This window comes from Oryctolagus cuniculus, chromosome 2 (assembly GCF_051225735.1).
Source record: "Oryctolagus cuniculus isolate XC-2025 breed Fujian yellow rabbit chromosome 2, ASM5122573v1, whole genome shotgun sequence".
In the NCBI taxonomy this organism is placed as follows: Eukaryota; Metazoa; Chordata; class Mammalia; order Lagomorpha; family Leporidae; genus Oryctolagus; species Oryctolagus cuniculus.
In genome coordinates this window covers 187,366,010-187,386,076 of record NC_142868.1, presented here as the reverse complement: position 1 = coordinate 187,386,076, position 20,067 = coordinate 187,366,010, and the positions used below count along the sequence as shown (strand labels likewise).

Sequence of the window (20,067 nt, the reverse complement as noted above, 5' to 3'; positions counted from 1 at the left end):
GTTCTCTCACCCTGGCCCCAGCCGGAAGCACCTTTGGTCTGGATTAAGGCAGGAACTTCCTAACTCATCTCCTAGCTTGTGCCCTAGCCTTCCAGCCCCAAACTAACCTGCATGCAGTGACCACAATTGAGCTGTGAGTCAGTTCATGCCCACAGGGACCCTCTGGGCCCTCCAGGCTCTGCCCTGAGCCCTCTCTGTGGCCCCTCCTGTCCCACCACTGCTCTACATGCCGGGTCCCAGCCACATGGGTCCCTCACATCTCCCCGGTGTGCCAGGCATCCTCCAACCTCAGGGCCTTTGCACTCATTCTTCCCTCTCCCCCGAATGTTACAGGACGCTTCCTCGCTTCCTTCCAGCCTTCGCTCAACAGCCGGCTTTCAGAGGCTTCCCCCAGAGGCCCTAAAGTAGTACCACTTGCATTGGTCCCAGCACTGCATTGAGTTTCTTTGCACCATCACCACAGGTGCTCAGTGAGTGTTGAATTGGATTACCTGGGCTATAACTTCTCCTTCCTTCAAAGGAGGTTGTTGGACTGGAATCCTTAGCTCCCATGTCCCACAACCCTGCCTACGTCCTACGTTGGAAAGTGACCGACAAATGAGAAAAACGGTATCTGCAAGTATGTTCGTCTGCCTATATTCAGTGAATTGTTTAACCGTGAGTGAAAATCCTGTTACAGTCCCCTGCCCTGGCCCACAGAACATCACAGGAGCATGAACCTTGCCATGTAAATTGTTTTAAAAGATGTATTTATTTATTTATTTGGAAAGTAGAGTTTCAGAAAGGCAGAGAGAGAGACAGAGAGATCTTCCATCTGCTGGTTCACTCCCCAAATGGCCACAACAGCTGGAACTGGGCGGATCCAAAGCTAGAAGTCAGGAGCTTCTTGCGGGGCTCCTGCGTGGGTACAGGCACCCAAGGACTTGGGTCGTCTTCTACTGCTTTCCCAGACCACTAGCAGGGAGCTGGACTGGAAGTGAAGCAGCTGGAACTTGAACCAGCGCCCATATGGGATGCCGGCACTGCAGGCAGAGGCTTTTACCTGCTAAGCCTCAGGGCTGCCCACCCCCCCAGCAAAAATTCTTTGGATGAGCAAAGAAAAGGGAAACTGAATGCCAGAGGAAACCATTTAAATTTAAAAAGAAATAGATGCATGATAGATAGGTGATAGCCGACAGGGATAGGTCTGACAGATTTGATTTGCTAAATAGAAGACAGATGGATATGATAAGTTGATAGATGGTAGACTGATGATAGAGATAAATAGGTGAATAGATACAGGTAGTAGATAGGTGTTTTTTTTTTTTTTTTTTTTTTTTTGACAGGCAGAGTGGACAGTGAGAGAGACAGGGAGAAAGGTCTTCCTTTTTCCGTTGGTTCACCCTCCAATGGCCGCTGCAGCTGGTGCACCACGCTGATCCGAAGCCAGGAGCCAAGTGCTTCTCCTGGTCTCCCATGCAGGTGCAGGGCCCAAGGACCTGGGCCATCCTCCACTGCCTTCTCAGGCCACAGCAGAGAGCTGGACTGGAAGGGGAGCAACCGGGACAAAATCCGGCACCCCGACCAGGACTAGAACCCAGTGTGCCGGCACCGCAGGCGGTATAGTAGTAGATGGGTTTGATAGGTGATAGGTAATACACATAGACATAGATGATAGATATGATTAATAGATGTAAGTAGGTAGGTAGGTAGATAACCGATAGAGATAGATCAGTGATACAGATAGATATTGATGACAGACATTGTCACCATAGAGAAGCCTTCACAAGAAAGAATTCAGGCATGAGAGAGAGCAGAGCAACAAGGTTTTATTGGGGGTAGGGCATTCGTCAGAATGGAAGGGACAGATAGAGAGAGTGCCCAGTCACTCGGCCTGGGGAAGGGCAGGAATGGTTGAATGGAGAGAACACACCTGGGCAGGCCAGGCGCCGGGGGCAGAGCGGAGAGCGGAGAGCAGAGAGCGGAGCGCAGAGGAGCGCAGACCGCAGTCTCTGTTTAGACCAGGCCTTATCTATCAAGGGAAGGGGTCCAGGTTTTCCTTCTCCTGGAGCCCTGGGGCTGGGCAAAGGCCAAGAAGCTTCCCCTAGGGCGCCTGTGGAGGCTCTGTTGCCCCGTGTTCTCAGGTCAGGTGACCCATCTGGTCCTGAGGAGAGAATTCTCCCGGGAGCTTTCCTTGGGGGAAGGGCTGGGACCACCTAGGAGGTTATCAGGGTCTGCGCAGGACTTTGAAGTGCACAGTGCTGGGCTTCTGGGGCTTCCGCAGGAGATGCTGGTCTCTTCAGACCCTTCTCTCACACACAGGCTGTTTTAACTTCCTACCTAAGAACATGGCAGACAGGGGACAGATAAATGACAGATGACAGATCTGCACCTAGAGTTGTGGCTCTACACTCAGCGTTTTTCAGAGTGGTCTCAGACCCCTGAGGTTCCCCCCGGAGCCCCCCACCCACCGTGGGCTCACCTCTTCCCAGACCCTGGGGCAGCCCCAGCCCCTCCCGGACTGCTGGCCCGGGCCTCTGCTGGAGCAGCCCGAGTGGTGGTCACTGGATGCCTCGGGCCGCCACGCGCTCCACCGCAGCTCTCCAAGCACTCCCAGGGCGTCCCCAGCATTTCACCACAGCGTGCTCAGGGAGGGGCGGGCAGAAGCGCCCTCAGGACACCTTCTGAGGCAGCCCCCGGCCCCTGCTCAGACGAAATGGGAGTCTGTTGTTTCCACTTGAAAAGGCCTGGTAGGGTTAGGGTCCCTAGCACACCCACTTTTAAAGGCATTCCTTTACTTGTTTGCGTTCTGTATCCGCCAGGAAGCTGGAGGAGGGCCAGAAGCAATGTTTATCGTGTGATTCTGCGCTGTCTGCCAAGTCACCCAGCGCCTCCGGGAGCAGGGGCGCCACCCCCTTTTGTGAAACTGGAACCTCCAGGGAAAGTCCCAGCGCCCCGCCCAGTCCCCGGGCCCCACCCCTCCAACTGTTGGCCCTGTTCCTGCTCGCCTGTCCCCTGAAAGGCCCCAGGCCCACCCCCGTGCCCTGTGGGCTTGCGGTGCGTCCCCCCGAAAGTCCCTCTCGTGTCCCTGCCCGACCGCTCTTCGGCGTCGGTCACCGGGCCGCCATCGTCAACGGCGATGGCTTTCCCGGCCTGCTGGGCTGAAGGAAGCCAGATTCCTGCGCCCTGGGGGCCTACGGAGTCGCGTGGCGGGCGGGGCAGGCGGGCAGGGTCGCGGACGCGCTGCGTGGTGTCCGGGCCCGCACTCCCTGCTCGGGCCACATGGTGGGGTGCGCCGGGCGGGAGCCCGGGGTTTCAGGGCGGCTCGCTCTGGGGAGGAGCTGGCCCCGGGCCAGCAGGATGCGGGAAAGGAAGAGTCCGGGGAAGGGGGCTGGGTGCGGTGTGCGGGCCCGATGACGTGGGGACGACCGGAGGTCCCGCGGCCAGCGACGGGCTCTGCACGTGTCCAGACGGCCAGAATCGCCCTCCCGCCCCCTTACCCCGCACCACAGCGCCTCTACAGGTGTCTTGGGCCTGGACGCTGCGGGAAGTCTGCGCTTTGTTCCCCAGCGGCTGCGTGGCCCTGGAATCAGAGCTGCACCCTCCTGCGTCCGCGGGTGGACGTCTGCGCAGCCGCACCTGCCCTGATCCTAGGGTCTCTAGCCTCGGAATTCCACACCTGCCCTGTGCTCCGGGGACTCCCATGAGGACCAGACCCCACCAGCTATGACACGCCCTTCTAGGGCCTCGGAGCACCGGGAGCCGGGCACCGAGGGTCAAGGCCAGGCCTCAGGATGGGGGCAGGTGATGCATGGACTCTGAGCTTCTGCAGGATCTTGGGATAGCACAAGGAACCTCCCGAAGTTCTCCCAGGGTGCTGTTTCCTGGAACATCTGGGCCCTGAAACCAATTGGCTCAGGGCTGGGGAGCTGCCTCCCAGAGAACTCCCTTTTGTCCTGCAGTGTGTGCGTGTTCTCAGTTCACTTTGCTTCAAAGCAATTTCCAGGTGCCCCCAATGAGAGGCTTCCTGTTTTCTGTTGACATTTCTCCTTGCTAATCGCCCCAGTGGGATGGGCCGAAGGGAGCGGGCACCTGCAGTCCAGCCCTGCAGAACCTGGGTGTGTGCAGGCTGGGCCAGGCTTTGAGCTCGCTGTGTCTGCGCACAGCCTGCCGGGGGAGCTCAGGCACCTCCTGCAAGACTCAGCCACCCCCCCCCCCACACACACACACACACGGCCCCTTGCTGCCTTCACGCCGGTTCTCTCAGCCTGGACTCTGACCGCCAAGTCTCCTGCCCTGCCTGCTTGCCCTCCTGCACTGGTGCCTTCTGCTCCTGTACTCTCCCTAGGGACCTCCAACCTGGTCTCCAGCCCACCCTGAGGGCCTCCAGCCACACCCCTGCACCTATCCACCCAGCTGTTCCTGTGCCTTGGCCTCCCCATCTCATCCAGACTCCGAGCTACGAGCCGAGCCGTGGGTTAGACTGCCTCCGTCACCCTCATTGAGAGCGTGGCCGTGTGCTTTGCACAAAGGGGCACGAGGGAAATGTTTGCCAGGTGTAACCCAGGAGGCTCGGGGGAGGGCACCGACGGAGGCCGAGCGACTGAAAGGCAAGAGGAAGGGTGCCGAGTTAGCCCGGAAATGCCCGGGCGTGCCAGCGAATGCCTGCAGGGAGAGAAACAGAGCGGTGTAGCAAGTACAGAAACAAACGAGGGTGCACACCGGCCCCCCGCTCCAGTGACAGCTCCTCCCGCATCTGCAGAAGCAGCCCGGACCCACGTCACGAACTCCGTGCACTAAAGCCACGCTCTTCACCCAGCCCTTAAGTTCTCCGCGCTCAGGAAACCCTGCTTTATTTAACGCTTCTGACCAATGCAGGCTTGGAAATCCACAGCAGGTTAGAAGGAGCAAATCCAAGTGTCGCTGAACTGCTTTAGGCTGCCACCCTGCCGGCCCTGAGAAGCGACAGGTGACAGCCCTCGTCGGGGATGAAAACGCTGATCTCTAGAAGGCGATCACAGGAACTCAGACGGCCCAGCGGCCTGGGGCGGGGGTGCCGGGCAGAGCCATGCCTTGGCCAGCGGTGCCTCTCCAGTGCCCTCCACGCCCGGCCTCGCTTGGCAGCTCAGCATGATTAAGCCCGAGTCATGAGAAAAATCAAATGAGCCACTGAGCCACAATGCTGGCCCGGCATGGCATTTTTATTTTTTACGTCAAAATGAACCCAGCATTTAATTCCATTTCCCACAAGCATTTTACAGTACCCTCCAATAGATCCCCTCAACTGCCTCCCCTACCACCTTTTTTTTTTTTTTTTAAAGAATTCACCCTGGTCGTAAGAACCTCCAACTGTCAATCCAGGAAGGCAGGTGGGCATTGTCCTGGTTCACAGCTGAAGGGCTGAAGCACAGGGACAGCAGACCAGGAGGGGGCGGAGTTGGGGTTTGTACCTGGGTCCTACCTGCCGATGAGTCACGGGCTTTCACTACATCGTGCCGCCTGTCCTGGGGGAAACGCTGGGAGGGTAACTTCCGCGTGAGCGAGCAGGCGCGCAAGCTGACAGCTTCTGACAACTTGGAAGTCCTGCCTCCAAATCTGCTCGGAGAGACTGAGTCACCGGATGCAGGAAGTCACAGCACCTGGGAAGGCCAGCCTTGGAAGGAGGAGTGGACGTCCATTTGCCAGTAACAGAGACACAGTGGCTCAGGCCGTGTGCGATCAGCACCCATGGGTGTCTGGGTCACCTACTGCTGTTGTCACCCAGCACCCCAGATCTCAAGGGCTGAAGCCACTGCCCCCATTTCCTGATTTCTCACAGTTCTGGGGTGGGCTGGGCTCAGCCACGTGGCTTTCACTCAGGGTCTTTCACACAGTGGTTGGCAGAACAGGCTCCTCGTTCGCCCGCAGATGGCCGATGCTGGTGGTCAGCTGCGACCTAGGGGGCAGCTACCAGCCGGAACGCCCAGCAGTGTCCTCTCCGTGTGGCCCCTGCTTCCTCCCACCAAAGGACCCAAGAGAGAAGTGCGTGGTGTTTTTCTGGCCCACCTGCAAAAGTCACATAGTGTCACTTTTGCAGTGACTCCTGCTCCTCAAGGAAGTCACAAAGCTGCACAGGGTGAGAGGAGAGGTGACACAGACCACAGTCAGTGGGAGGAGCATGCAGAGTGCAGGTGAGAGCAGGCACTCTGTGGAGACTGCGAGAACACACTCTGCCGTGTGGGCAGGCTTCCGAGCACAGCGCCTATCTGGAGGGAAATGGTGCCACATGGCAAACTGGGGCTGTGGCAAGGGCCCCTCCTTGCATTCGTGTCTGACAGCAGCTCTCCGGGGAGGTGGCCGCAGAGACGTGGTTGGCAGCCAGAGTTACTGCTCTGCCGAAGTTGCCATTGAAAGAAGTGGGATTAGGACAGCAGTGACATCATCCGCTCTGATAACATGTAATTTGCTGCCATGCTGTGCCCAGCAAAGCTGCGGGGGCATGCAGTGGAGGGAATGCCCGGGCCCCTGTGGGAGGGGTCCATTTGCTGGGAGTCCTCCAGGCCCTTGACCTTGTCCACCAGTGGACAGATCTCAAATCTTCCCCCTCCCTTGGTCTTTCTCACAAACGAAGCCTAGAGGTGATTTTGCCTTTGAAGTGTCTGAGTCCAGCAGCGCCCCTGGAAAAGTCCTCCTCCTTTCCCCAGCCTGGGAGTCTGGAAATCCAAGTCCAACCAGGGCAGAGTCTTCCTGCCAAAGAGCCCCAGAGTGCGGAGACCTGGCTCCTGGCGTCCCAAGCCCGGCCTCCGTCAGGCTGATGCTCTGTGGTTGACTCGGCACCTGCCCACGATCCGGTCGAGCAGCCCGGCTAAGCGGTGGCTCCTGTGAAATGGAGCACAAGCCCAGGGTGTGATGAGACCTCCCACGCAGCTGGTCCCCTGCGTCCCTGAGCCAGCCCACTGCTGGGTTTCTCCCAGATGCTCCTATTTTCAGCTCCCTGCTCCCTGACCCCGGCACCAAGGCCCTCCTGCCCAGGCCAACCTGGCAGGGCCCTGACCCCTCCCCTTCGTGCCTGAGCAGCGAGAGGCGGGGCCTGCCTTCCAGGACAGCCACAGAGCAGAGCTGCCCCCTCCATGTCCTGGAGGCTGCCACTCTTCAGAGCCCTTCCTGCTCACTGGGGCCAGGCAGCTGGTCTGCCCATGGGCTGATCTGCCCGTGGTCTGCCGAGGTGGCGCCGGGCTCGGTGCTGGAGGAAGGGGCAGATGTGACTGTTGTTGAAGGCGAGTCCACTTCATCTGGCTGCCTCTCCCACCCCTGCAGATCCCACAGAGGGTTATTCTACCTGGTGACTCGCCCCTGACCTCGGCTCCCCACCTGAGAGCACTTCAAGACAGAGCACGGGAATCCAGAAGTTTCCCAAACTCCCGGGTGCGTTACTCCACTCAGGATGCCCACACCTCGAGCACATTTATCAATAGCTTATTAAGCCTTTATGATGCGCCAAGCACAATACCAACAGCTTTATCCTTGCAATAACCCATTTTACAAGTGAGAAGACTGAGGCTCGGAGAAGTTGGATAAATTTCTGACACATCATGGCAGTCGCTGTTGGAGCCGCTATTTGGATCCAGATCTGTCTGCAGACTCTGGGTAGGAAGCCGTGACTCATTGCTGACGGGTCCAGCCCTTGGCAGGCTAACCAGGCTCCTCTCACTTCATCCTCCTGTGAGGCTAGAACCAGAACTAGGGGGCCAGCGTGAGGGAGAGAATGGGGCAGGGGCAGGCAGACAGGTGTCAGCTCTCTGGGAAGAGGAGGTCCCCTGAGGTTAGCTGTCTCCCTGGTGGCATGGGAGCGGATGCCTCAAACACTGACCACCCGAAGCTGCCATGGATTTCCACAAGGCTAGGGGTCGGCTGAGGCCTCGGACAGATATTCAGGAAGGGGCCAGGCCTGGGGCTCCCCCGAGGCAGCTCCTTACCCCAGTGGATTTAGGGTCAAGTCCCACTCTGCCACTTACTAGCTGTGTGAACCCAGTTTCCTCCTCTGCAAGTGAGGGTAATAACCCCCAGTTTTTGGGTGGCCCATTGTCACCTGCAGTAGTTGTGAGGACTCCAGACCCTGGAGAGAAAGCACTTGGCACCCAGCCCATGAAAGCCGCAGCAATGCCGGCATCGTCATTCTGACACCTGCTGTGGTCACGTGGCTCAGGCCCCATTCGAGCACGGGGAAGCTGTGCCCCGAGCACCTGCCTGGTCGTCCAGGTTTCCCAGGGCAGGCAAGGGCAGTGCTCACAGCCACGGCCTCAGGTGGGCCAGCCAACAGGGTGGGTGCTGCCACAACAGGGCTCAGCCTAGAGGAGGAGACCTTTATCTGCCTGGGAGAGGGGCCTGCAGGGGGAAGCAATGGAGAAGGCAGCCCCATCCAGCGGGACCAGACGCCAGCACAAAGCTCCTGGCAGAGCGGTGGTGGGAGCAGGGAGAACAGAGAAAGGGTCTGGGAGCCCAGGCTTGACTCTGGGCACAGGCAGTGTCCAGCAGCCTCAGCCCAGGGACACGGACACCCCCCTGGCTCAACCTCTATGGGGTGGGGTGGGGCCTCCACGCTCCAGGTGTTTTCTCGGAGACTGCTCACAGCCACTCCACCAAAGCAGCTACTGCTATCCCCGTTCCACTGTCCAGGCTCAGGGATCATAGACGACTGTGCCCCAGGCCTCAGGAGAAGCCAGCGCTGGGACTTGAACCCAAGACTGTCTACCACGTCCATGGCCTCAGAGGCAGAGGGAGAAGAGGAGTGCTCTTGTTTTTCTGGTACTCAACCCAAGGCAAGAACAGCTGAGAGTGCCCTGCCCTCCCTCACGGGTGCCACAGCCCTGGGAGCACTGGGCAGGAAAGGCCGGTTTCCTGTGACCTTGGACTCTAGATCGGCCAGGCCAGACCTAGGACTTCCGGCAGTGCAGGCCCGCGGCTGCCGCTCCTCTCACAGCCTCTGGCCCTTGCTCTCTTGTCCCCCAGAGTCACTGATGCATCACGCCTGGGAAACCAGCTTCTGCCAGGGATGTGGCACACACGCAATCGGAGGGCTTGGCAGGTGCAGGTTTCCCAGAGCCCCCGTCCCAGGTCCTGCCCTGTTCTGACCACCGATCTTCTCCAGTGCACACAGGTGTTCTGCTCGAGGGGAGGGGGGTGGCACAGGTTGCTGTCCCTGGCTGTCTTAGGAATGAGGGGTGTTGTCCCCTGAGCCCCCTCAGCCACAGAAAGATGTGGTCAGGAAACTCACGTGGAGAGACAGAAACACAGAAGCACCTGCTGTGGGCTGCTGAGGCCGGCTTTGCCCAGAAGTGTCCATCAGAGGCCGCCCTGGGGTGTGGCCCTCGGCAGCTCCACCCTCGGCCTGCACAGCTAAAGGCCTCGTTCCCACGCCGCGCCTGCTGGACGCCAGCCAGGCCCCAGTCAGTGGCTTTCACTGCCACGCCGGCTCCGCGCCCGGAGCACCTCGGGGTTTGCTCTGAGGGAATCAGCCAGGTTCAATTACCTGCCGAGAGGGCTCCGTGATCAATGCCTCTTTATTTCCTGGAAAGTCCCACGCCCACAGCAATGGGCTGGGAAGGACCTGCCATCTCTTCCCATCCAGGCAGCCCTGTGCAGGCTCCTGGTGCCCCTGGAAGGGTGTCCTGTGCCTGCCCACCTGCGTGGATGAACCGAGTCCGGCACAGTGGGGATGAGGGAGGGGACAGGAGCTGCCTGGATGTCTGGAATCTGTTTGTGTGGCTCCTGGTCCCCACTTTCTGGTCTCTGCTGGAGGCCCTGCATGCTGGGGCATTGATTTTCATGGGGGCTGGAATGATGCAATCGTCAGTGTGCTCTCAGGCCACCGTGCCACAGAGGAGAGGTGACAGCGTCACAGTCACACTGTTTGCAGACCGAGGCCTTCTAGGGCCTCTGCTTTAGACTCCTTAAGCATTGACGTGGCTGGAAGCATCCACTGGTCAAGGTGAGCTCTGTAGGCCACAGCCCTGCCCCAGGGACACCTCACCGGCCACAGCCAGGTTAAGGAAGGACTTGCCCTCTGCCTCTGGCCTTCCGCCCCACCATGGCCATAGGGCCAGGCGCTGGAGAGTTGAAGCAGCTTGAAAGGGCCAAGATGCAGTTTTCCAATTGGAAGCTCAAGCGGTCGGCAGGGCAGCTGTCACAGCTCCCTGTGTGATGAAATAGGGAGGCCAAGGTAAGGACGCACGGCCCTGACCTCGGTGGGAAGAGACTCTGCCCCGTGTCCTGGGGCCTGGGCCCTCGGCCTCCTGGCTGCCCTCTTGCTGCCACTGCCCTCATGCCTCCAGCAGCTGCCCACACAAAGCAGAGGGACTAGGGTGAGGAGGCGGTGGCACAGGTCTCTGCCATGAAGGGGCAAAGGACCCCAAAGGAGGGGCCAGCGGCTGTTAGGGTGGGCCCCAGGCCAGGTGCACCTTGCCCAGAGAGGCCTGCTGCAGGCAGCTCAGGGGGGGTCCCAGGAGCCTGCACTGGGCCTCAGGGAGGTTGGGTCTGGCAGGGACTGAGCCCTGCCCTGTGGGGTGCTGGGACCTGCCAGACCTTGGCAAACCATGAGCTTGTCAGAGCCTGATAATCAGGTGAGTCAGGCAGATAAGAAGTTGCAGCGAGCTGTGAACTTAGGGCCTTGTGAATCACCGCACCTCCAGGGAGCAGGCGGCCACCGTGGTTTCCTCCTACATCCACAGCTAGAGGAGACAGGGCCGTGAGACGGCCCGCTGGCCGCTCCTCCAGCTGAGCTGCAGATCCTTCCAGTGCGAGTGTGCAGACGGCACAGGACGGTGTGCAGGGAGAGCCCGGGACGCTGGGGCTGCAACGGTTCCAGGGCTGTCCCTTGCCTTGTGTGTGGCCTGGGCAAGTTCCTTCAGCTCAGCCTCCAGTGGGCCCATCATGCCCGTCCTCCTGGGCTCTGGCCAAAACCAGGTGGGCAGTGGGCCCAGGCATGAAGAGCAGATTGTTAAGCACTTGTGCCCATGGGCATGCACACACATGCAGATATACAAACGCACAGCAGGATGCACTACACACAGCTGAACGTGTACACACACAGGCACACAACACACAAGAGTGCATGTACACACATATGCATGTACACAATGTGATGTGTGCAGATACATGCACACACAACAAAATGCACAGACATACATGCACAGATATATGCCCACACACAACACACAGGCATGCATGCATACACACACAAACACACAACATGATTCACACAGTTGTACATGAATACACATGCAGTGCATACACAGTACCCAGAGAACACATGCACACACATGCATACATGTAGCACAATACACTCAGTTACACTTGTGCACACATGCACACAACACAATACACCTACATGCATGCATACAATACACACAACACAATACACACCTACATGTGTACATGCACACAACATAATACACATACATGCATGTGCATACACACATATAAATGAATGCACGTCAGTTCTCACACACATGCACACACAAACACTTGCATACATGCTTTCACATGTGCACATGCATGTACAATCTACATAAACATATTAATACCCATTTGTGCACGGATACACATTTATGTGTATATCCATACATGCACACTTGTACCCACGCATGCACACACATGCCCGTTATTGGTGTTATTATTATTTTCATCGTGCAGTTAGTTACAGCAGTCATTGTCAAGATAGCTTCCATCGTCACTGTTATTTACTGATTCATTTACCCCAGAATGTATATGTGGCAGCCCCAGCCCCCTAGAGCCTCCAAACATGACTGTGGTTGGAGACAGGGTGGTACCCAACCAACCTGAGCACTCCTGTAGGAAGAGGAGAGGCCATGGAGGTGGTGGCAAGAACCCAGCCAGCTGCGGGCCAGGGAGTGCAGCCTCAGAAAACCAGCACTGCCGCCCTCTGGTCTTGTGAGGGAGCAGATTTCCTGGGTCAGCCACCCCCCAGACGCTGAGGGGTCCCGGGCTCACACACAGGGCCTCCTTGTCGCCCAGCAGGCCTCCCCACAGGTGGCATTTCCTCGACTGGGCTGGGCAGTGCGAGGGTGGTGTCACCATCACCTGCTCCCGTAACTGGATCCTTCCCAGCCGGCCCTGGGCTGGCAGTGCTCACAAGCCCCCCTCCCCACCCCCACCGCCCAGGCCTTCCGGGCCGGTCTTCCCCCGCCCAGTGCCCCATGCACGCTGCTGCTGTGCCCTCCGCTCACTCAGCCCTCCCCGCACCTGCCTGATTGACAGCGACCTCAGGAGGACTCAGCAGGTATCCCCTGTCACTGGCTTCTCAGACTCTTCTTCCAGAAACCCAGCTGAGGCTCTCATTCCTCGGCCAGCTCACCAGGGCGCTGGAGAGGAGCCGGAGATAAAAGGAGACAGGTACAGAGAAAGGAGAGGGGGGATGGCCCATCTCAGTGCCTCAGGGGCCCACGCACCCCCTTGCCGACCCCAGACCCAGGGCCCTGCTGGACCCAGCAGCCCTTTCTCAGCGTGGCTGCCCACTGGCTGGGCTCCTGCCCTGGCACCACCTGGGCCTCGCAGCCTTTCTGCTTGGGGGGCTCCTTGCCGCTAGAGAGAGAGGCCCCTGGTGCTGCCAGGGTGAGGGCCATGGCTTTGATGTGTGCAGGGCCGGGTGAGAAAGCTGTGGACGGAGCCGCTGTGAGTGCACAGCCACAGGTGACTCACACAGGGGAAGAAGCAGCCCTCTCTCTGGAGGCGAGTGGGTGTTGATGATGTGGGAGGCACAGCCACCCAGGCTCCCCAATAAAGTGCCTTCTGAGCAGCTCTTTGTGGCAGGGCTGGGTCCCCTGCAGCCTGTTTTCCGTCCCAGCCCCACGCTCTGTAAGCTCCAGCTCCCAGGCCACATTGGAGGCGTGCTGGTCCCAGGCAGTGCTGGGGGGATGTGCAGAGGACAAGGACCTCAGCCCTCTCTCCCCACGCTGGACAATTCTTGGGGTCAAACTCTCTATAGGTGAGTCCAAGATCACAGAAGTGGCCCAGGCAGCAGGGAAGTCCTAGCCTGCTGCTCAAGGGCCACCCCTGCACAGGACAGACCCACACACACAGCCAGGCCCAAGCTCTGGATTGCCCGGGGGCCACCTGTCTGAAGCCAGCGCCTCCCCTGTGTCTCCACCTGTGGCTGAAGGTGGCTGGGGAGATCCACCTGCTACGCTCACTGATGTCACTGCAGCCAGGAGAATCCTGAACGCAACCTTGAACCCTCTTATCCACCCTTGTGTTTCTGCTCCACTGCCTTCTCTCTCCTAGACTGCCAGCCATCCCTCAGCTGACTCTGGTTTTGTGCTACAGTGGGAAAATGAGAAATCCAGTGTCCCCCGCTCCCCACGTTCCTGGATCCTGCTCCAGGATCTCCCTGGATGCCTGAAACCGTGGGTAGCACCAACCCCATCACTTAACGCCCTTTGCGTCTTATCCGAGCACTTAGCACACCCTGGGACCCTCACTTTCACAATTTGAGGCGTGACAGCAAGACTAGCACACATTTCTTTTTCCTTCTTTGTGATGTCGTGGAGAGAAGATTTGTTCTTACAATAGATCTTACAACCTGGGCCTGTGACGTGTTTTCTTTCCGTAAGTCAAGAATGTTCACCTTTCATTTCAGGGAAGCTCTCTGTAGCTTCTCTCTGGAAGACACCAGTTGCCAGCATCACTACCCTTCGTCTGAGGCCAGTACGGAGCACAGTACGAGGGATTCGTGCCCAAGCTCTATGATCCTGTGACAGCAGCCGAGACGGTGAGTATGTGGTTGATGCACGGTGGTGGATACGGTGTGGAGACGCTGGACAGGGAGCCAATTCGTGTCCTGGATGCTGTAAGATTTCATTACACACTCAGAATGGCATGCAAGTTACAATTTATGAATTGTTTACTTCTGGAATTTTCCTTTTGCCAGATCCTGGCTCACAGTGGGTAACAGAAATTGCAGATAAAAAGTACTATTGTATTGAAAAGAATCCCTTCACTTTCCAGCTCTAGAACGATAAGCCTACCTGCATCCACTTGACCATGGGCCCAGGCCCCATCTGTACCAGCCCTGCCTTTTTCTGGGCCCCTGCCTCTTGCCTTCTCAAGGTCGTTCCCTTCCTTATCATGGTCTCCCCTCCCCCAACCAGATCTTTCCCGTCAGCACACACATATGCTCTAGGAGTTCTCATCTCCTAAAACACAAAGCGCTTCCCCCTTGAGGTCTCTCCTCCTCCTCACTACTCCAATCTTTTGTTCTCCATCGCTGTTACTACCGCATCTCACTCTCATTCCTCTCCACAGCCACCCCACCTGGGTTTGTGTTGCCATCACTCCGCTAAAATCGTGCCAGTCAAGGAATCCAGTAACGTTCATGGTGGTGAATCCAGTGTTGCTTCTTTGTCTGATTGCTGGACCCAACGGCCACTTCTGGGCGGCTGCTGGTGCCCTTCACTGAAATGCTCCTCTGGCTGGCAAAAACCACCTCCTTTTTCTTTCTCTCTGTCTCTCTGTGTATGTGCACTTGTGTGTCTCTCCATCTCTCTCTTTCCTTTCTGGCTCTCCTCTCTCCCTCTCCCCCCCCCCCCCCCGTCTTTCTATGTGTGTGTGCTTGTGTGTCTCTCCATCTCTCTCTCTCTCTCTCTCTTTCCTTTCTTTCTCTCCTCTCTCTCTCTCTCCCTCTCTCTCTCTCTTTTTTCTCCTCTCTCTCTTTCCCTCTCTCTGTTGGATTCAATCATCCCCTAGATGTTGCATGAGTGGCAAGGCTTGGTCCCAGGCTCTCTCCTGCTCTCTACACAGCTTCTGCCCGAATGACTTCATCAAAGTTTCCACACCATCCCTGGGCCGATGCCTCCTACACTTGCAACTTCAACTCTGACCTCTCCGCTGAGCTGTGGGCTCACATCGCCTTGTCATCTCCGTTTGGACATCTACCAAGCATTTCAAAATTAATGCAGGTAAAGCAGAACTTTCGATTTCTGTCCCCACCCCAACCTGGTCTTTCCTGTCTTGATAACTGGCGCTAGCGCACACTCAGTTTCTCAAGACTGGAAGGCGAGACACATCCCAGAGTCCCATAAACTCAACATGTCCCACACTGCTTCCATCTGCATTTCTCCCACTGCCACCTTGGCGTGAGCCACCACAGCCTCCCTCTAGTCTTCCCTCAGCCCCTACAATCCCCTCAACAGCCAGAATGACCTTCTAAGATTTCAGATAAGATCACGGCCCTTCCCGATCTGAATAAACCCTAAGTCCCTTGCCGTGTGCTGCGATTCCATACAAGAGGCCTGCCCCCGCCCCGCCCCGCCCCGCTTGCCCCGTCTTCCCCGGCATCAGCTTCATCTTCTCCATCAAACGTGGGAAACAGGAACAGCGCCTCCTTAGGGAGCTCTGCAGCTCCTCCCTCTGCTGAGAAAGGTCGGTGGTACTCAGATCTGTGCACAGCTCCGCTTGATCGCCGCCTCTCAGGGAGGAGGAATGCGTCCGTTCCTGGGCCGCCTCACCCTGCCTTGTCTTACTGATGACACCTACTCCCATCAAAAGGAGCTGTCTGGGTCCTTCCTTGTTTGATGTCTCCTGCCCCGTAAAGTGGGAGCTTCCCGAGAGCAGGGAGCCCCTGCTGTGTCTCCTGGGTGGAGAACAAGGCCTGGCTCCTAGGCAGGGCTTCAGGAAAACGCTGTTGAATGGATGAGCCGGCCAGCCGAGGCCAGGCACTGCGAGGAGGCCAAAACAGAATCTGAGGCGCTCCCTCCCGATTTGGGGGAGCAATGGGGACAAACTGGCATTTGCGACACAGCTCAGAAAATACTTGCTTCCGGGGCAGCGTGGGGGCTGCGGGCACCAAAGGGGCACCTGCAGCGGGTGTGAGGCCCAGAGAAGTTGCAGGCACAGGACAGGTAAGGGATGGTGTCCCTGGTAGGGACCCTGGAGCAGACAAAGCCAGAAGAGAGAACACACAGGGAGGGGGTGCCCAGGACAGCCCCCGCCAACCTGACAGGCTGCCCTACTTCCTCCCCGGCCGCCTGGAAGGAGGGAAGGGAGTCTGACCCGGCCATCCTCTGGGGCTGCACCATCCACCCCTTCCTCTGACAACGTGCCAGGGCCTGCGCCCGGAGCTGGGAGCAGACATGAAAAGCCCTCGACCTCTGAGGTTGAACAGACACAGCTGGAATCTGAAGGTAAAGGAAGCTCCAGCCCAGGACCACACCTGGGACCCCGGCACTCAGGGCCGAGAGCGCCCCAGGGTCCCCCCACCGCCCACGCGTCTGGGCCCTGGGGCCTCGGCCGGCCCTTGCAGAGACTTGTCCCTGAGCTGGTCCCACTGCCGGAAGAGCCTGTCTTTCTGCTCACTCACCCCACTCTCGCTTGCCACACACAGGCACGCACATCCCCGCTGCCCCGGTCACGTGCGTACGCCCACGTTTCCCTCGTGACCTCACACACCCAACCCCCAGCACACACCCGGGGCAGTAAATCCAGCACACAGCCCTTAGCTGGCACAGAGCGCCCGTGCTGCTTGGGAGCCCCCGACCCCAATTATAGACAAAACAGCGCTAGAAAAATCACACAGTGGCGTGATTGGAGCACGGCTCTTGGAGAGGAGAATTGGAGGTGCATCTTGTAGAGGATTGCGGATGGTGGAAATGAAGCAGAAAGAGGTTTTCTTTAAGAGAAAAAAAAAAGGCACAGAACTCACTAGGCTTTCCAGGCTACGGAAAAGATAAAGTGCTGGCTCATGGAACTGAAAATTCAAGGTTGGACTGGCTAGGGCAGTGATGGGTCTAGAGGCTAGAATAACGTCCACAGGCCTCTCTCTCCCTCTCTCCCTCTCTCTCACTGAGTTCCCAGGAGGCCACAGCGCCCTCAGTGGTCTGTGCGGACAGACTGCCCACCCCGACAGCTCCAGCAGAAACATGTTGGCGGTCTTGGCTGGGCCTGCTCCGGGGTCACGTGCCTGTGCTGACCCAGTCCTCATGGGCAGGGGCGTGGAGTTCTCTGGTTGTCTGGGCCCGGGCCCTCTAGCAGGTGAGCCCCACTGGAACCACAGGGAGGGGTTTCAAAACTCTGTAGAAGCGGGGAGTGGTACATGACAGAGCAACCAACAGAGGGCCAAGACCCCCTCCCCGGGGCATAGCACCCCACTTTACCCCCATGCTTCCATGTAACTCACCCAGTGCGCTTATCAGGAGTACTGGAGCCAGGCACGGCCGGCGCCCACATCTCGCTGCAAAGCAGAGCACTGCCAGGCGTTCAGCTTGACTTTTCTACAGAGGAATCCCTTGAGCCATCTCTTCTAGACAGAGAAATGACCTTGGAGCTCCAGGATGGCGCCTGGCTTGGCGGGGAGTGGGAGGAGAGGATCCCCCTTAACACACCAAGCTTGGAGCTCCTGAGCAGAGCAGCCCAGAGGCCGCCAGAGCCGAGCTCAGCCCCAGGACCGCCGCAGCCCAGCAGAGAGGATCCATTCCTCGCCCGTCTGCGGCGCTCGGCAGCTGGCCTTCGACAACACTGGTGCCACAGGGTGGTCCCTGCCCACATTGACCCCAGGCTTGCTGCGACACACACAGGAGGTAGTGCTGGTTTCAAGCCAAGTCTTTAGGAGCAAGGGCAGCTTTCACGTCCTCCTGTTTTCATTGGGGAGAGCCCTGGGTCACCTGTGAAGTGTCTGCCTCCCCCGCTGAGAAGGCCTCCAGGGAACCCCACCCTGGCTTTATCTGTCTGAATGCAGCTGCTTCAGAGACCCAACAGCCAACCAGCAGGAGGCCCAGGCAGCCGTTCCGGTAACCCACAGAGCCACGAGAGACCCTGCCAGGGCCCTGAGTTTGGGGACGCCTTGTCCTGAGTGATTGACAACTGAAACAGCCTCCTGCTCTGCTCAGTGGGATGGGCAAACTCCCCTGAGGCCTCCTCCCAGCTCCCGAGACCTGCGGCAGTGCCGACCTGACCAAGGTGAATGACCAAGTTCAACATGGAGGCGATAAGCATTCCAAGCAGGCGGGCCATCGTTAGGACAGGAAGGGTCGACACTCCACCTCCCACCCGCTGGCCACATCCCCAACCTGAACTTCCAGAATGCACAGAAGATGAGAGGAGGCCTGACTGGTGACCCAGCTCCGCCCCACAGCCGAACAGCGAGAGGCCCAGGGACCCCTGCACAGCGCTGGCGTGGAGCCGCCGGTGGAGCAGAATGTCTAAGCCCCCTCCCAGGGGCTTGGGGTGGCAGTGAGAGGGTGCGACTCAGCTGAGCACAGCTGCACCATCTTGGCCAGGGCGAGGTCCCCCTCTTTTTCCCACCACACTATCTGGGATCCCTCTGCTGCAGCCCCCATGCTTGGGCTGTCCTGACCCCCATCTTCCCGCAGGCCCGAACACCACTCTCGGAGTGCCAGCCCCTCTGCTCTGCCCTGGGAAGCTTTCCTCTTCTTTCCTCTACATCTCCAAGGTCCCAAGTCCTTGGATTCAGCCTGTATTTAGGCCTTGAGCCTCCGGAGAGCAAGGGCGAAGACTCCATCTTTCCTTCTAAAACACACACTAGTGAATTCATTCATCCATTTGTCTGTTCATTCACAACTTCTGTCTATGTTAGAGACAGAAGAAATGGAGGTAAAAATCCTGTCCCTGCCCTGGAGTTGTGTTTGGTCTGGGGGACAGACAGGTGTGGAAAGAGGCGACAGTGACTCAATAATCTCATTGCTAGGATGGAGACAGGTGTGCACACACTGTAGCAAGGACAGAGAAGTGCCAAGCCAGCTGGCTCGGGAGGATGACAGATAAAATTCACTAAGTGATCACGACAGGCCAGACATCGGTCTAAGCACATCATTGATTCATTTGTTTGATTTTTTTTTCTTGACAGGCAGAGTGGACAGTGAGAGAGAGAGAGAGAGAGAGAGAGACAGAGAGAAAGGTCTTCCTTTGCCGTTGGTTCACCCTCCAATGGCCGCCACGGCCGGCACGCTGCAGCCGGCACATCGCGCTGATCCGATGGCAGGAGCCAGGTACTTCTCCTGGTCTCCCATGGGGTGCAGGGCCCAAGTACTTGGGCCATCCTCCACTGCACTCCCTGGCCACAGCAGAGAGCTGGCCTGGAAGAGGGGCAACCGGGACAGAATCCGGCACCCCGACCGGGACTAGAACCTGGTATGCTGGTGCCGCAAGGCGGAGGATTAGCCTAGTGAGCCACGGCGCCGGCCTTGAGTTTTCATTATTTGGAAGGGCTTTAAAACATATTTGCGTTTTAGAACAGGTAAATAGAGACAAATCACACACAACTACACAGGTGTTAATGCCACCCTGTGCCTTTTCAGAGGGCCACACTAGTCCCCATAGTTTGTACTGTCCAGGCTTATTTTATGCACGATAAAAGTTTGTGCATGCGCACACACACAGAACTGGTTGCACAACATTTTGCATCTTGCTTTCATTTAATCCATCTTAGAGCTCATTCCTTATCGCCGTAGAGATAATTCATTCCTGGTTAATGCCTGCTCCATATCATAGCACTCCATCAGGAATGTACCAGAATTCATTGGATCAACTGCTTATTAATGGATATGCGTGCTTTTCTAATTATTCACGATTACAAATCATGCTGCCACGAATCATCCTGTGCGTTCATTATTTTGAACAAGCGTCATCTAGTTAGAGGATAAATGCACGATGGCTGGATTGTCGGGTCAAGGACAAATGCATTTTAAACCTTAACTGCTCTGCCTCTGACATTTAGCTCCTAATCACATATTGCCAAGCTTTATAGAGCTTTCCTCTAATCTTCTAGCTCAGCCTTCTTGCTGTGACTGAACACCCAGGCAGGTAGCGAAGGAGGAAGGGGAGGGCAATGCTTCATTTTAAAAAGCTTCTTTGGGTCAGTGTGTCATGCGACAGCTGAGAGATCCCTCGGGACACCTGCATCCCACATCCGAGAGCCTGGGTTTGTGTCCCTGCTCCACTTCCGGTTTCAGCCTCCTGCCACGGCGCATCCCAGGGGGCTGCAGAGATGGGTCAAGTTCTTGGATCCTCACCACCCTTGTAGAGACCTGGATTGAGTCCTGGGCTCCTGGCTGCGCCCTGGCCCAGCCTCGGCCATTACAG

The 20,067-nt window shown here is 57.7% G+C and overlaps 1 long non-coding RNA gene across 2 annotated transcripts; it reads right to left on the bottom strand.

Moving 5' to 3' along the window:
- Positions 1-720: 720 nt before the first annotated feature.
- LOC149128179 (uncharacterized) lies at positions 721-6,797 on the bottom strand. 2 transcript variants are annotated; one of them, XR_016230541.1, is made up of 3 exons: positions 5,441-6,797; positions 2,462-2,682; positions 721-2,319 (listed from the first exon to the last, which is right to left on the bottom strand). It is a non-coding gene; the product is annotated as an uncharacterized LOC149128179 (long non-coding RNA). The 2 variants fall into 2 exon arrangements; XR_016230540.1 differs by having other exon boundaries at positions 2,462-6,797.
- Between the last annotated feature and the right edge of the window lie 13,270 nt (positions 6,798-20,067).